The 15,973-nt window shown below is 37.2% G+C and overlaps 1 pseudogene; it reads left to right on the top strand.

The window, feature by feature from the left end:
* Positions 1-2,211: 2,211 nt before the first annotated feature.
* Positions 2,212-3,213, top strand: LOC110258783 (olfactory receptor-like protein OLF4; annotated as a pseudogene).
* The last annotated feature ends 12,760 nt before the right edge of the window (positions 3,214-15,973 follow it).

Raw genomic sequence — 15,973 nt, 5'->3', positions numbered from 1 at the left:
AGAGAGAGTGGAGGCCAAGAATATGTACCTGAGGTCACTTAAGTACCATTTTAACACATCCCAGGTGCCAGAGCTCACTGCGCTTGTTGGCTGTCTTTCCTAATAACATATTTATTTATGATGCTGAAGAGTGAATATTGCACTGGGCATTGCAAGTCTCTGGGTTGACAATTAAATGATATTCATTTCCCAGGCTAGGGGTCAAATTGGAGCTTTAGCTACTGGCCTACACCAGAGCCACAGCAACATGAGATCCAAGCTGCATCTGCAACCTACACCACAGCTCATGGCAATGCCGGATCCTTAACCCACTGAGCAAGGCAAGGGATCGAACCAGCAACCTCATGATTCCTAGCCGGAGTCGTTAACCACTGTGCCACGATAGGAACTCCTGGAGTTGGAATGTTATCAAACTATGGGGGGGTTTTCATCACATTGTGTTGGGACCTGATGAGGTTATTAGATCTTTCCCCCTAACATCCATATGGCCGTTTCATTTCTCTATCACAGTCTCTCTCTCCTACTATTTTTATTTCTTTAACTACTCAACTGAAAGTGGCCTGGCCAAAATGGAACCCAGAGTTTATTTGTCCATGATAAACTTATAAAATGGAATTGCTGGGTGCAATCTAAACATTTTCCATGTAAAAACTAATCTGATCTGACTCATTTGAGTTGTAAGGAGGGTGTTTCTGGGTAAGAAATATGTGGTAGTAATTCTGACCAGGACATCATGGAGTGTGTGTGCCTATGCCTTATGGAGTGAGAGCAGTTCTCAAAACAGAGGCACCTGACTCATATATTAAGGTAACAAAATGTACAGAAGCCAGAATTCAATCAACGCATAGTGCTAACAAGGGGATCTTCTTTAATTTAAAGGACACCCTTGTAATAAAATGAATAAAATGAGTAAAATGCTAGGAATGGGATGTAAACAGGGAGATTCTCTGTACACTCAAGTTGTAGCTACAGGAGGGGGGCCACCTTTTTCCTCAACAACCTCTGACACCGCCTCTCATCACTCTGCCTTTTATTCATTCCCCTGCCCCACTGGCTTCCTTGTTTGGATCTACACATAGAAAGCCAGAATCTAGAGTTCGCCTTGTGGCTCAGCAGCTAGTGAACCCAAATAGCATCCATGAGAACATGGATTCAATCCCTGAACTTGCTCAATGGGTTAAGGATCTGGCACTGCTGTGAGCTGTTGTGTAGGTTTCAGATGAAGCTTGGATCTCATGTTGCTGTAGCTGTGGTGTAGGTCAGTGGCTACAGCTCCAATTGGACCCCTAGCCTGAAAACCACCATATGCCATGGGTGCAGCCCTAAAAAGACAAAAGACCAAAGAAAACCAGCAATTTCCTCAGGTCCTTTGAAGTGACCCTTCCCTCTGCCAGAAACACACTTCTAATATCATAAAAATTATTTCTCTCTCTTTCTTGAAGTCTGTATTCAAATATAACTTTGCAGACCTCATTTGAACATTCTGCACAAAATGAAACTTCCTACCATTCTCCCATTTTGCCTGGTTTTCTTTTCAAAATTCATGCCTCAGACATTTTTCATCTTCTGACATAGTATGTAACATTTTGTTTGAATATCATCTTTCAAATGGTTATGGGAATCTATCATTCCATAATCATTCTCCAGAAGAAGGAAAAGGGGAAGGGATATTTGTTTTTTTAGCATAATTTATTCCCTCTGTTGCTTGGAACATGGTTGGTACTCAATATATATTTCTTAAGTGCATGCTGAAATGGACAAAAATTCCTAGTCAGTGATGAAGTGGGGATTACCTTAAGAAGAAGTTACCTATACCTAAAATATTAACATAATTTTCTTGCCAGCAACATAGAAATTGAAGTATTTGGGGAGTACCCATGATGGCACAGTGGTTAATGAACCCGACTGATATCCATGAGGATGCAGGCTCAATCCCTGGCCTTGCTCAGTGGGTTAAGGAACCGATATTGCTGTGAGCTGTGGTGTAGGTCAAAGACACAGCTCAGATCCCATGTTGCTGTGGCTGTTGCACAGATAAGTAGCTATAGCTCAATTCAACCCCTTGCCTGGGAAAGTCCATATGCAGTGGGTGCAGCCCTAAAAAATTATAAAAAAAAAGAAATTGAAGTATTTCAGCTATTTGAGTTATGCCAGTTTAGGTGAAATTCATTATGCCATTTACCTTTTTTTCCTGATAGTCACTTCCATCCAATGGAATCAGGGAATGATACACAAATTTCAAAATTTCTCCTTCTGGGACTTACAGAGGATCCAAAATTGCAGCCCCTCATATTTGGGATTTTCCTCTCCATGTACCTGATCACTGTGTTTGGGAACCTGCTCATCATCCTGGCTGTCAGCTCAGACTCCCACCTCCACAAACCCATGTATTTTTTTCTATCCAACCTGTCCTTTGTAGACATCTGTTTTACCTCCACCACCATCCCAAAGATGTTGTGGGATATACAGACCCAGTGCAAAGTCATAACCTATGAAGGATGCCTCACCCAGATATATTTTTACATACTGTTTGGAGGCTTAGATGATCTTCTCCTGAGTGTGATGGCCTATGACAGGTTTGTGGCCATCTGCCACCCACTGCACTACATGAGTGTAATGAACCCTGGACTCTGTAGACTCTTGGTTCTGCTGTCATGGATAATGATGGCCATGTATTCCTTGTTACATGGCTTAATGGTGTTGCGATTGTCCTTCTGCACAGATTTGGAAATCCCCCACTTTTTCTGTGAACTCAATCAGGTGGTACAACTTGCCAGTTCTGACACATTTCTCAATAACCTGGTGATGTGTTTTGCAGCTCTCCTCATGAGCATTGGTCCTTTTTCTGGTATCCTTTATTCTTACTCTAAAATATTTGCTTGCATTCATGGAATCTCATCAGCTCAGGGGAAGTATAAAGCATTTTCCACCTGTGTGCCTCACCTTTCAGCTGTCCTCTTATTTTACTGTACAGGATTAGGAGTATACCTCAGCTCTTCTGCTACCCACAACTCACACTCAAGTGCAATGGCCTCGGTGATGTACACTGTGATCATCCCCATGCTAAACCCCTTCATCTACAGTCTGAGAAATAAAGACATAAAGAGTGCTCTGAGGAGATTCTATTTGATGCCAGGTAAAAAATGGACAATTATCCTGGGAGTGATGAAATGACCTTTAGTGCATGACTCAAATTCTCAGAACCAGAAATAGGGATATTTTTTTTTGATCATTGTATAATAAAATTTTACCCTTCAATTTATTTTCTGGGATTTCCATTTTAGGGGGATCAGCTTCTGCATATAATTGCAGGGAATTCTTTTTCAAGATTTTCCTTCCTCTGATATACAGGTGGTTTGTACTTTGTCTCACTTCAAAATTGTCCTGCATTTGGATCAGAAATGTTTGGAAATTCCATTCCTTAGTGGGAGATTTTAGAATTATTAAGAATAATTACTTCTCAAATGATATACATCATCCCAAGTAACTTTTCTCTGGTCTCCCTAAAAGAATTGTCATGAGTTTCATTAATCTATGAAACATACAGTTGACAACTAAGGTAATTTTTATTTTATGTCATAAGATGCATTGAAGCTGTGCATATGGAGAAATGACTAAAGTTGTATGAGGGTTTTAGACTAATCAAAATGTCAGTGCCCGTAAGCCTTGTGTTGTTGAAGGGCAACTTGCATATACATATCTAATATGTATATATGTCCTCATCTTTGAAGGATGGACAATGAGGGAGCCCAAATGCCTTTGTACTCATGTGATTCTTTTGTTTCTGTATCTATGCAAGATGATGGATGTGAACTAAACTTATTGTGATAATGATTTCACAAAATATATGTCAAGCATTATGCTGTCGCTATACCTTAAACTTATATGGTGTTGTATGTCAAACACATCTTTTAAAAAACTATGTAAACAAAGCTTATGCTCCATTTCTTGCCTTTTACATCCTTTTTCTAGGCAACATTAACTCCCTCGGAAACCTTCCATTAGCTATTTTTACAATATATCCAGAGTTTGTCAAATGTATCTTTATGAAAGTGAAAAAAGGAGGGCTCTGAAAAGATTCTTTGAGATGGCAGCTATAAAGGGACATACTTTGGCAGGCAGTTATATAGGGATGGAAAATTGGCCAATTTCTTTTCAGGATGTAAAGCATTAGAGCCAGAATTTAATATTATTTGATCACATTGTGAAGGCAGAACTTGCTCCTTGCCTGTATTTCCTAAAATTTTCATTTCTTTGATTCAATTAGTCCTTACTTTTGAAGTAACTCACATTTATAAGTTTCCTTCTTGGTCTGATATGTGGACAGTTTTCCCCTATGTCAATTTCCTACTTTCTCAATGTTTTCCCCAAACCTCACTCAAAATAGTTAAAATCCACATTTACTTCATGGAGTCATATGGCTTTATTCAGAAAGATTTTTTTATCCAATGACATACATCATCCTGAATAAATTTTCTCTTGTTCAACGGAAAGAATTGTCATGAGCTCTTGTAATACTATGAAAAACATTTTATTGGTAAGGCAATTTATGTCACAGTATAATTGGTAGTGGTATAATTGTGGAAACAGAGACTACAATTTTTCAGTTTTGTGTATAACATTCCTTTGTATATCACTTTTTTCCCTTTTTTTAAGAGCTGCACTCATGGCATATGGAAGTTCCTAGGCTAGGGGTCAAATTGGAGCTACAGCTGCCAGCCTACCACATAGCTCAAGGCAATGCTGGATCTCCAACCCACTGAGTGAGGCCAGGGATCAAACCTGCATCCTCATGGATACTAGTCAGATTCTTTATGGCCGTACCACAACAGGGACTTCTGAATATCACTGTCTTAACCACTCTTTTTGAAAATAGAAACTTCCAAGTTACAGCTTGGTGTATAGATACTTATTAGGTTTAGATCTCATTTGAATCATATTAAATTATTCAGCTCCATCCACAGTTTCTATGATAATCACTGACAAATGAAAATTAACTGCAGGTTTCCCAATGGAATCTACACAGAAACACAAATTTGAATCCATTCCATTTATATGCCATTTGAGTCTGGGAAAAATATTAACTGTGATGGAAATTTTAAACTATACTTTTTGTCACTAAGAATAATATTGCATTTTCCAGCTCTATACCTATTCACTGAATAGATTTTGCTGTCCACTTGAAAGGATCCTATTTTCATCAAAGTGAAGGATTGGCAGGGGTGTTTTTGATGATAAATTATGTGTAAGCTCCAATCAGGTAAATGAAAAACTTTTCTTTCAAAATGTATGCATAGAAGATTATTGGTGGAGAACACTCAACCCATATACACACAACTCTGACAGAGTTCTACAGCCTTGCTACCCAAACTGTGATCCTCATACCAAGACCTGAAGCACCAAATACACCATGGGGCTTGTTAGAAATGCAGTTCCTGGGCCCACCTGAGACCTGATGAATCAGAATTTGTAGTTAAATGAGATATCTTGGTCATTTGTATGCACAGGAGTTGATAGATGTTCTGAGCTGGAATAGCTTTTCTCCCCATCTTACTCTTGACTTTGGGGGCAGGATAATTATTTGTAATGGAGGCTGCATCTGTGGTTTATAGGAAATTAGAAGCATTCCTTCAGATATTGATAAATATCCCGAGGACAAAATCTTCTGTGGTTGAGAATCTTGCCCTGGAGTTTAAGAACCTGGAACACCCCAACATATTCCAATCAAGACCTCATCCTTTACTTTGTTTATAGCTTCCAGCAGAACAATAAATCCCTATGAGTCATGTTTCTCCAATGGAGAATGGAGTCCAGAAAAGTACTGCCCCATAGAGCACCCTGTTGTAAAAATTAAATTGGACAGTCTTAATAATAGGCTAACCAGTGGTACATAATAATATTTATTTATTTTAAAGTTACAAAATTGTATGATGAGGGACATGGGAACAGCTCTCAACTTCTGAATTAAGTGGGAAATTCCTCATTGGCTTGGGAAAAATTTAATAAATCCATCGTGTATAATACCTAAATTTTTTTTACTGCCCTTCATTTTTACTTCTGTGAATTTATTTTTTTAGAGTACATACAATAAAATTCACTGATGTGGGTATAGTTGTGAATTTTGACGAATGCATAGGGTCACATTAGCATCACTGCAATTAATATACAGAACAGTTCCATTGCTCTAAAAAAAATATACTTATGCTGCCCTTTTAGAGTCAAATCCTCCTGTTTTTATTTATTTTTTTTTTCAATTATTATTTCCCCAATACAATTTTGTTCCTACTGTACAGCATGGTGACCCAGTTACACAAACTTGTACACATTGTATTTTCTCACATTACCATGCTCCATCATAAGTGACTAGACAGAGTTCCCAGTGCTACACAGCAGGATCTAATTGCTAATCCATTCCAAAGGCAACAGTTTGTATCTATTAACCCCAGACTCCCAGTCCATCCCACTCCCTCCCCCTCCACCTTGGCAACCACAAATATCTTCTCTAAGTCCATGAGTTTTTTCCTGTGCAAAGGTTCATTTATGCTGTATATTAGATTCCAGATATAAGTGATGTCATATGATATTTGTCTTTCTCTTTCTGACTTACTTCACTCAGGATGAGAGTCTCTACTTCCATCCATGCTGCTATAAATGGCATTATTTTGTTCTTTTTTATTGCTGAGTAGTATTCCATTGTGTATATATACCACTTCTTCTTAATCCAATCATCTGTTGATGGACATTTGGGTTGATTCCATGTCTTGGCTATTGTGAATAGGGCTGCAGTGAACATGCAGGTTTATGTGTCTTTTTTAAGCAAAGTGTTGTCCAGATATACACCCAAGAGTGGGATTACTGGGACACATGGAAGTTCTATGTATAGATTTCTAGGGTATCTCCATACTGTTCTCCAGAGTGGTTGTACCAGTTTACATTGCCACCAACAGTGCAAGAGGGTTCCCTTTTCTCCACACCCCCTCCAGCATTTGTTATTTGTAGGCTTATTAATGATGGCCATTCTGACTAGTTTGAGGTGGTATCTTGTGGTAGTTTTGATTTGCATTTCTCTAGTAATCAGGGATGTTCAGCATTGTTTCATGTGCTTGTTGGCCATCTTTATATCTTCCTTGGAGAAATGTCTATTCAGGTCTTTTGCCCATTTTTCCATTGGGTGGTTAGCTTTCTTGCTGTTGAGTTGTATAAGTTGCTTGTGTATTCTAGAGATTAAGCCCTTGTCAGTTGCATCATTTGAAACTATTTTCTCCCATTCTGTAAGTTGCCTTTTGGTTTTCTCTTTGGTTTCCTTTGCTGTGCAAAAGCTTTTTGGTTTGATTAGGTCCCATTGGTTTATTTTTGCTTTTATTTCTATTGCTTTTGGAGATGGACCTGAGACAACATTTGCAAGGCTGATGTCAGAGGATGTTTTGCCTATGTTCTCTTCCAGGAGTTTGATGGTGTCTTGTCTTATATTTAAGTCTTTCAGCCATTTTGAGTTTATTTTTGTGCATGAGGTAAGGGAGTGTTCCAGTTTCACTGATTTGCCTGCAGCTGTTCAGGTTCCCAGCAATACTTGCTGAAAAGACTATCTTTTTCCCATTTTATGTTCTGGCCTCCTTTGTCAAAGATGAATTGACCATAGGTGTCTTGGTTTATTTCTGTGTTCTCTATTCTGTTCCATTGGTCAATATGTCTGTTTTGGTACAAGTTCCACACTGTCTTGATGACTATGGCTTTGTAATATTGCCTGAAGTCTGTGGCGGGGGGAGTTAATGCCACCTGCTTGGTTTTTGTTCCTCAGAATTGCTTTGGAATTCTGGGTCTTTTATGGTTCTTTTTTGGTTCCATATAAATTTTTTGGATTCTTTTTTCTTGTTCTGTATAAAATGTCATGGGTAATTTGATAGGGATTGCATTGAATATATACATTGCTTTGGCTGGTATAGCCATTTTTACAATAGTAATTTTTTCAACCCAGGAGCTTGGGAAATCTTTCTACTTCTTTGGATCCTCCTTAATTCCCTTGATTAATGTTTTGTAGTTCTCAGCATATAAGTCTTTTACCTCCTTGGTCATGTGTATTCCCAGGTATTTGACTTTTGGGGGTGCAATTTTAAAAGTTATTGTGTTTCTGTGTTCCTTTTCTAATATTTCATTCTTAGGATACAGAAATGCAACTGATTTCTGAATGTTAATCTTATAGCCTGCTCCTTTGCTGAATTTGTTGATCAGTTGAAGTAGTTTTTGAGTGGAGTCCTTAGGGTTTTCTATATATAGTGTTATGTCATCTGCATACAGTGACAGTTTTACCTCTTCTCTTCCTATGTGGATGCCTTTGATTTATTTTGTTTGTCTGATTGCTGTGGCTAGCATTCCAGTACTATGTTGAATAACAGTGGTGAGAGTGGGCATTCTTCTCTTGCTTCAGATTTTAGTGGGAAGGTTTCAGCTTTCCTCCATTGAGTATTATCTTTGCTGTGGGTTTGTCATAAATGGTTTTGATTATGATAAGGTATGCTGCCTCTATACCCACTTTGGTAAGAGTTTTGATCATGAATGGATGTTGGACTTTGTCAAATGTTTTTTCTGCGTCGATTGAGATGACCATGTGATTTTTGACTGTTGTTAATGTGGTGTATGACATTAATTGATTGCATATGTTGAACCATCCTTGTGAACCTGGGATGAATCCCAATTTGTCGTGGTGTATGACCTTTTTGATATGCTGTTGGATTCAGTTGGCTAAAATTTTTTTGTCTCTATTCATCAAAGACATTGGCTGATAGTTTTCTTTTTTGGTGGTATCTTTGTCTTGTTTTTGAATTAGGGTGATGGTGGCATCATAGAATGCCTTTGGGAGTGTTTCTTCTTCAACTTTTTGAAAATGTTTAAGGAGGATAAGTATAATTTCCTCTTTGTGTGTTTGGTAGAATTTGCCTGTGAAGCCATCTGGTCCTGGACTTTTATTTGTAGGGAGTGTTTCTTTGACATATTCAATTTCATTTCTAGTGATTGGTCTTTTCAGTTGATCTATTTCTTCTTGATTCAGTTTTGGTAGGCTCTAAGTCTCTAGAGAGTTGTCCATTTCTTCCAGGTTGTCAAATTTGTTGGCATATAATTGTTCATAGAATTCTCTCATGGTTTTTTGTATTTCCATAGTATTTGTTGTGACTTCTCCTTCTTGTTTCTTTTTTTTGTTTCTTTGGGTTTTTTCTCTCCTCTTCTTGGTGAGTCTAGCCATAGGTTTGTCAATTTTGTTTACCTTTTCAAAAACCAGCTCTTGGTTTTACTGATTTTTTTCTATTTTTTTAAATCTCCCTACATTTTCAAAGCACTTCTGTTATGTTCTTTTAGTTCCAAGTCCTTGGCAATTTAATTTTATATTAGTGACCCTTGTTCATGTTGCTAAGTTATTACTGTTTCATATCTCCATATAACATACCTGTAGATTTGCTTTCCATTTTGATAGATGCAGTTGTTTTCAAACAACATTACTTAACCTAGTTCATTATCTGACATTTTCCCCTTAAATTCTGACTTTCATTTAAAACATCTCTTTCCATAATATGTATACATGCATATTCATAAAATTTTACACAATTGCATGAGTAGGATTCTGTATACATTATAAATGTTCTTTAGGTTTTCGTGCAGTCATTTTTCTTATTTTTGTCCCATTTTCTTTCTTACTCATTAATTTTTCCAATCCCTAGTCTAATAATGATTCTTTATTTTTATGGCCATTTAACATGTTGTGTGCCTGTGCTACTCCCACTTTCACAGTCTTTCCCTATCATTAAATTGCTATTATATCAATGCTGTAAAAATATGTTGCCATAGTAAATCTCAAACTGTGGCTCTCACAGGATACAGTGAGCAAAGTTCAAAGACCTTTATGGATGTCACATGTGAAAACCTGAGGGAGGTTAGGGATGCTCTGAACATCCCACAATGCACAGGACACACCCACCACAAACAATGATCTGGTCCAGAATATCTATTGTTCCAACACTGAAGAACCTTGAGTTAGAGAATACCTGTATTGAAATATTTGTAGCAGGTTTCAGACTACTCCCTAAAATATTCTAACAGTTTATGTTTCTGCCAGAAAATTCAGATCCAGAGCTACGATGTGGCAGGGAGTGAGCAAGCCTGGAGAATTCATTCAGCTCAGCTTTGTTGCCTGGTGAGAGAGTTGTTGGAAACCTGGTGGCCACTAAAGCAAACCTTTCTCTGCCCTGACCTTGGGGATGGCAGACTATGGGAATGTACTCCTCACAAGTGGAGTCCAGACTTCTCCATCCTTCCATCTGTCCCGGTAATCTAAAACCACCAAAGGAAGCTTGTCTCCTCTGCTTAGGACCCCATGATGAGGTGCCCAGTTTTTGGCTGAATTGCTCACTCATCAAAGCAAGTATCCACCCATGCAATCTCCTTTTTCCTCCTTTTCCCCTCCCAAAGGCACAGATCCTGATGGATTGCTTTTCTTCTATTCCTACCTGATTGGGCATTTTTCTCTTATAGTCTAGGTTGTACAATAGTTCTTCTGTCATTTCCAGTTAGCTTTCAGTGAGAATTATTCCACATGTAGATGTATTTTGGATGTGTTTGTAGGCAAGCTGAACTCCACACCCTCTTACAATGCCATCTTGATCTCCCCCAAGATTTCATCTATACTTATGAGTGAGTGGTCATAATACAGCCCTGGGTACTTATACCTTCTTCTTTATCCATACATCCATTGATTGGCACAGAGGTTTTTTCCATATTGGATTATTGAAACTAATGTCGTGATGAACTTAGGGGTGCATACATCTTTTAAAACTGTGTTATCACATTTTGGGGATAAATACTCAAAACTGGAATTGGTGGATCATAAGGTAGTCCTAATCTTAATCTTTTGAGCAATCTATATACTGTTTTCCACAGTGGCAGCACCAATCTACATTCTCATCAAGAGTGAATACATATATGGACAATTCCTTTATAAGAAAAGAGCAAAGTACTTACAATGTGGAAAAGACAATCACTTCAATAAAGAAATGTTCACGTTTATCCACATTCTCACCAACACTTATTTCTTGTTTTTTGATAATAGCCATGCTAACAGGCATGAGGCAATATCTCCACTGTTTTAGTTTCCTTTTCGCTAATTAATGATGGGAACACCCTTACATTTGTCTATTAATTATCTATATATCTTCTTTGAAAATAAGGTCTATTAAAACTTTTCAGAAGTATATTACTTGGTGTGTTTCAAGGATCCTTATGTAAATGAATTAGAATTTTTCACATATCAGGAAGGAACACATTCACTTTTTATTCAAAATTTCAGACAAAGATAATTTGGGGTGGAAAATATATGATACTATGTACAAAACTCTAAAACATAACCAGAGCCTTGCTTACTCATAGAGTTGTCCACAGTTCAGTACCTCTGCCATCAAGATCACCCAGGAGCTTCATGCCTCAGCTGGGAAGAACTGAAGAATAAGGAACTGCATTTGGGAATTCCCATTGTGGCACAGTGGAAATGAATCCGACTAGGAACCACTAGGTAGTGGGTGCAATCCTGACCTTGCTCATTGGGTTATATTTCTGGCATTGCTGTAAGCTCTGGTGCAGGCCAGAAGCTGTAGCTCCTATTCAGCCACTAGCCTGAGAACCTCCATATGCCACCAGTGCAACCCTAAAAAATTTAAAAAAATAATCCAAACAGCAAATTTAATTGGAAAAGTAAGAAAATCCAGAAGCAAAGGAAAGCAATCAAGCAAGAAAAAATAATAATAATTTAGCCATAAAGCAAAGTCAGGGAGATTTAGTTCCTCCTCAAAGGCTATGGATATTTCCTGGACCATATTCTTGAGTTGTTTTGCAGAGAATAAAACACCTACTGTGTGGAAAATGTTAGCTCCATGGAGACAAACCACCTCTGGTTGAGAACCACAAATCAGAATCTGAACACTGAAAGGCATTCTGATAGAATTCCTATCAAGACTCCATTCAAGAATCAGTTTTTAATCTTCAGCAGAACATTAAATGCTTCTGAACCCCATTCCTGAAATGGAGGATAGAATTATAATAACGCAAGCTCAGAATGAACAGCTCTAAAAATTCAATCAAATAATCCCTGTAATGTGTTAAGGTAGGTTGTAGTACTCAAAAATATCTAAATAAGTCCTATAACTTACAAATACTTTATAATGAGAGGCAAAATGACAGCCCTCAACTGCAAATATAAGTATGAAATTCCTAATGATTTTAGCAAAAGTGTCAGGAAGCCAAAGAACACACCGTTCAATATTTTATTTTAAAGGAATGAAATTGTCCCTCTTATAAGAGGGCATTAATGTCATGGGCTGTGTACCCATACCCACCACCAGTCAATATCTAATGATCCAAGGGACCTAGTCAGGGAAATTGCCTTAGTCTCATATGTTGGAGAAAATTTAAATTCGGGATTGGGATAAAGTGCTGAGAGTTTAGCCCTCTGGAAGTAAAAAGAGTTAGTGGAGAATGATTAATACAAATGGAAGGCTGGAAAGGGTGTGGAAAAAGGTAACACTCCTACACTGTTGGTAGGAATGTAAATTGATACAACCACCAGAGAAACAGTATGGAGGTATCTCAGGAAACAAAATACAGAATTACCATATGATCCAGCAATCCCACTCCAGGACATATATCTGGACAAAACTTTCATTCAAAAAGATACATGCATTCCTATGTTCATTGCAGCACTATTCACAGTATACAGGACTTTTAAATAATCTAAATGTCCATTGACAGATGGGTGGATTAAGAAGATGTGGTACACATACACAATGGGATATTACTCAGCCATAAAAAGAATGGAATAATGCCATTTTCAGCAACATGAATGCAACTAGAGATTCTCATGCTAAGTGAAGTAAGTCAGAAAGAGAAAGTCAAATGCCATATGACTATCACTTATATGTGGAATCTAAAATATGGCACAAACGAACCTATCTACAAAACAGAAACAGACTCACAGACATAGAGAACGGATTGTTTTTGCCAAAGGGGAGGCAGGAGTTGTGGGATAGACGGGGACTTTGTGGTTGGTAGGTATAAACTATTACATTTAGAATGGATAAGCAATGAGATACCACTGCGTTAGCACAGGGAACTATATCCAGTCTCTTGGGATAGACCAGCTGGAAGATGATATGAGAACATGAATGTACATATATGCATGACTTAATCATTATGCTGTACAGCAGAAATTGATGCAACACTTTAAATAAACTCTTCTCTACTTTTTAAAAAATTGAATTCATCTGGCTTGTAACTGGTATCCTGGGAACAGAGAATCAGCAGGAAAAATCCTTCTGTCCAGACCAAGTCCCACAGGGAAGTCATGTGCTTATAGGTCATTGTAACATAAAGCAACTATACCTAATGAAGTGATGCAAAGAGTTTTAAAATCCTCTGCTCAGTTCCTGAACTTGTAAAACCCATGCATGGATGAGACAGTGTGTTGCTTTTTAGAGTCCTGTGTCTGGCTAACTGGCTATTGCTTAACCCCTTCCTGCTGGCTTGCCTGGGGACAGAACTTCACTCTCCATCATCAACCATCCAGGAAGACATTCAGACTTCCACAGGGAGACCTTCATTCTAGAGTTCCCATGCAGGTGAGTCCAAGAGCCAAAAAGACACTGCAGAAATAAGTCAGGTAAAATGAAATCTAAAAATTTTTCTATGAGGTCACCAGAGAACCAACTCAGCATAACTCAGAGCCCAAAAACCACTGAGATTGTTTGCTTCCTCAGTTAAATAACACTATATTTTTATGGTCCTAAATATAGAAGTAAACACTAAACTCACTAAGGCAACATTCAATGGTAGGAATGGATTGGTAGGAATGCCATTTCAATGGTAAGAATGGAAACCCAGTCAGAAGTGGGGTGAGAAGCATGAAGTGCTTACAATAAAAGTAGAACATGTGTCCAAAATCATATGAAATAACTTGTGTAGAGAAACAGCATGTTAGGGATGGAAGGATATAATATATATTGAGGATTATTTCTTTCTAATATTTGTGACTGAGTTTATGGAACATATTTCAGTATTGATGAATAAGATGCACACCAAGGAATGATTGAAAATACATCCTGCAATAGTAGTTGCCAGAGACATACACCTCAAAATTTCTTAGGAAAAATATGAAAAAAAAAAAAACATAAAGAGGGTTTGCTAATTAACTCCCTTAGCAATTATTTCCTTACCTCTGAGGCCAAATATGTAGGTGGATTTGTTACCCTTTTATTTTTTTAAGTTTTAAATAGGGTTAGTTCTTTTATTATGAAAATACTTCTAGGTTTTAATGAAATAAAATTACAGTTAAATCAATTAATAGTTGAAATGATCTGAAATACTAAAATCTTACCCAGTAAGCTGTTTTTCTAATTCATTATTTTTCTTCATTTCTTGATCCAAACTACTTTCCAGACAATGTTCTAACAGTAAATTTGTTTCTTTGCATCCTCAGATGAATTTGTACTTAACAAGTTTTTCTGAATGTTAGCCATCATTTATTTTATTTCAAATTATCTGCATGAGTTCTCTGATTTTGTATAGTGGTATCAGAACATTTTATTCCTACTTTTGGGTAAATTTTCAAACAAAGAATTGAAGTTCTTTTTCATAAACTAGCTATTTGATTATAGTTATTTTATGTCAGTACAGATGTATTTGAGAGAAGTTGTGGGTATACGTAAATTTTGGTAGTCACATCTACATTTCAGGCATATATGATCTCCATTGCTTTTCTATTTTTTCCTATCAAATTGAGCTAACATTTTAATATTCTTCACTTGCAAATCACTGTTTTAAGCAAAAAGTTCTGCATCATTACTACTAATATATCACCATTTGTAAGTTTCCAAAAAATTAACAAAAAATACTTTTATGACTATCCCTGAAAATATGGAAGTTCCTGGGCCAGGCATCAAATCAGATACAGCTGAGACCTATGCCAGAGCCACAGCAACACCATATCTGAGCCATATCTGCAACCTACACCACAGCTTGTGGCAATGCCAGATCTTTATCCCACAGATGTAGGCCAGGGACTGAACCTGCATCCTCTCAGACACTATGTCAGGTTCTTGACCCACTGAGCCAAAACAGGAGCAGCCAACAAGTTTTTATATCTCACTTTCTCTTTCATCTTCCTTTTAACCTTTTCCAATTAGCTCTATATCTAAAAGTTACATCATGTCCAGACATTTTTGGAAAGCATCCTTCTTTACTGTTTGATGGAAGATCATCTGTGTTCTCCTTAAGAACACTGAAATCCACAAATCTTCATCTAAGATGAAATCATAACTTAGACCCTGCTTTATCTCCCTACTTTAAAGCCCTTCTGCTATATTCTTTTATTTCCTGGTCATTGGTAATATAATTTTATGTTGTGACCCAAGTTTATTTTGTTAAATTATTTCATGTCTTTATATAGCTCAGTTATAGATTTTCATTCCACTTTATTACATACAGTTTCTTCAAAACCACTCCACTTAACCTCATTTCATTCTCACTGGCATTTTTCCCATAAGGTCTTATTTTCTTTTAATACTTCAAAAGAATGTATTTATATGTATGCCTGGATCACTTTACTACAGCAGTGATTGGCACAACACTGTAAATCAGCTATACTTTAATAAAGAATGGAAAAAAATAAGTAAAACTTCTATGTTATACATATCCACATACTCATATGATTTTAAACTTATGAATAATAGGATCCTATGCATGTTTAAATGCTCTCTAGGTTTTAGAGCAGTCATTGTTCATGACATTTTTCCTACCTTCCTTCTTACAAAATAATTCTTCACAGACTTGCCTCCAATCACTAGTATAATAAATAATCACTTTTTTATTTATTTATTTTTCTTTTAGGGCTGCACCTGCAGCATATGTTATTTCCCAGGCTAGGGGTCGAATTGGAGCTGCA

Source organism: Sus scrofa, chromosome 2 (assembly GCF_054392235.1).
Source record: "Sus scrofa isolate SSC_HxYL_T2T_F1_AM1 chromosome 2, Sscrofa_HxYL_maternal_Yorkshire_Landrace_v2.0, whole genome shotgun sequence".
Classification (NCBI taxonomy): Eukaryota; Metazoa; Chordata; class Mammalia; order Artiodactyla; family Suidae; genus Sus; species Sus scrofa.
The sequence above is the reverse complement of the archived record's forward strand: the minus strand, read 5'-3'. Positions and strand labels throughout refer to the sequence as shown.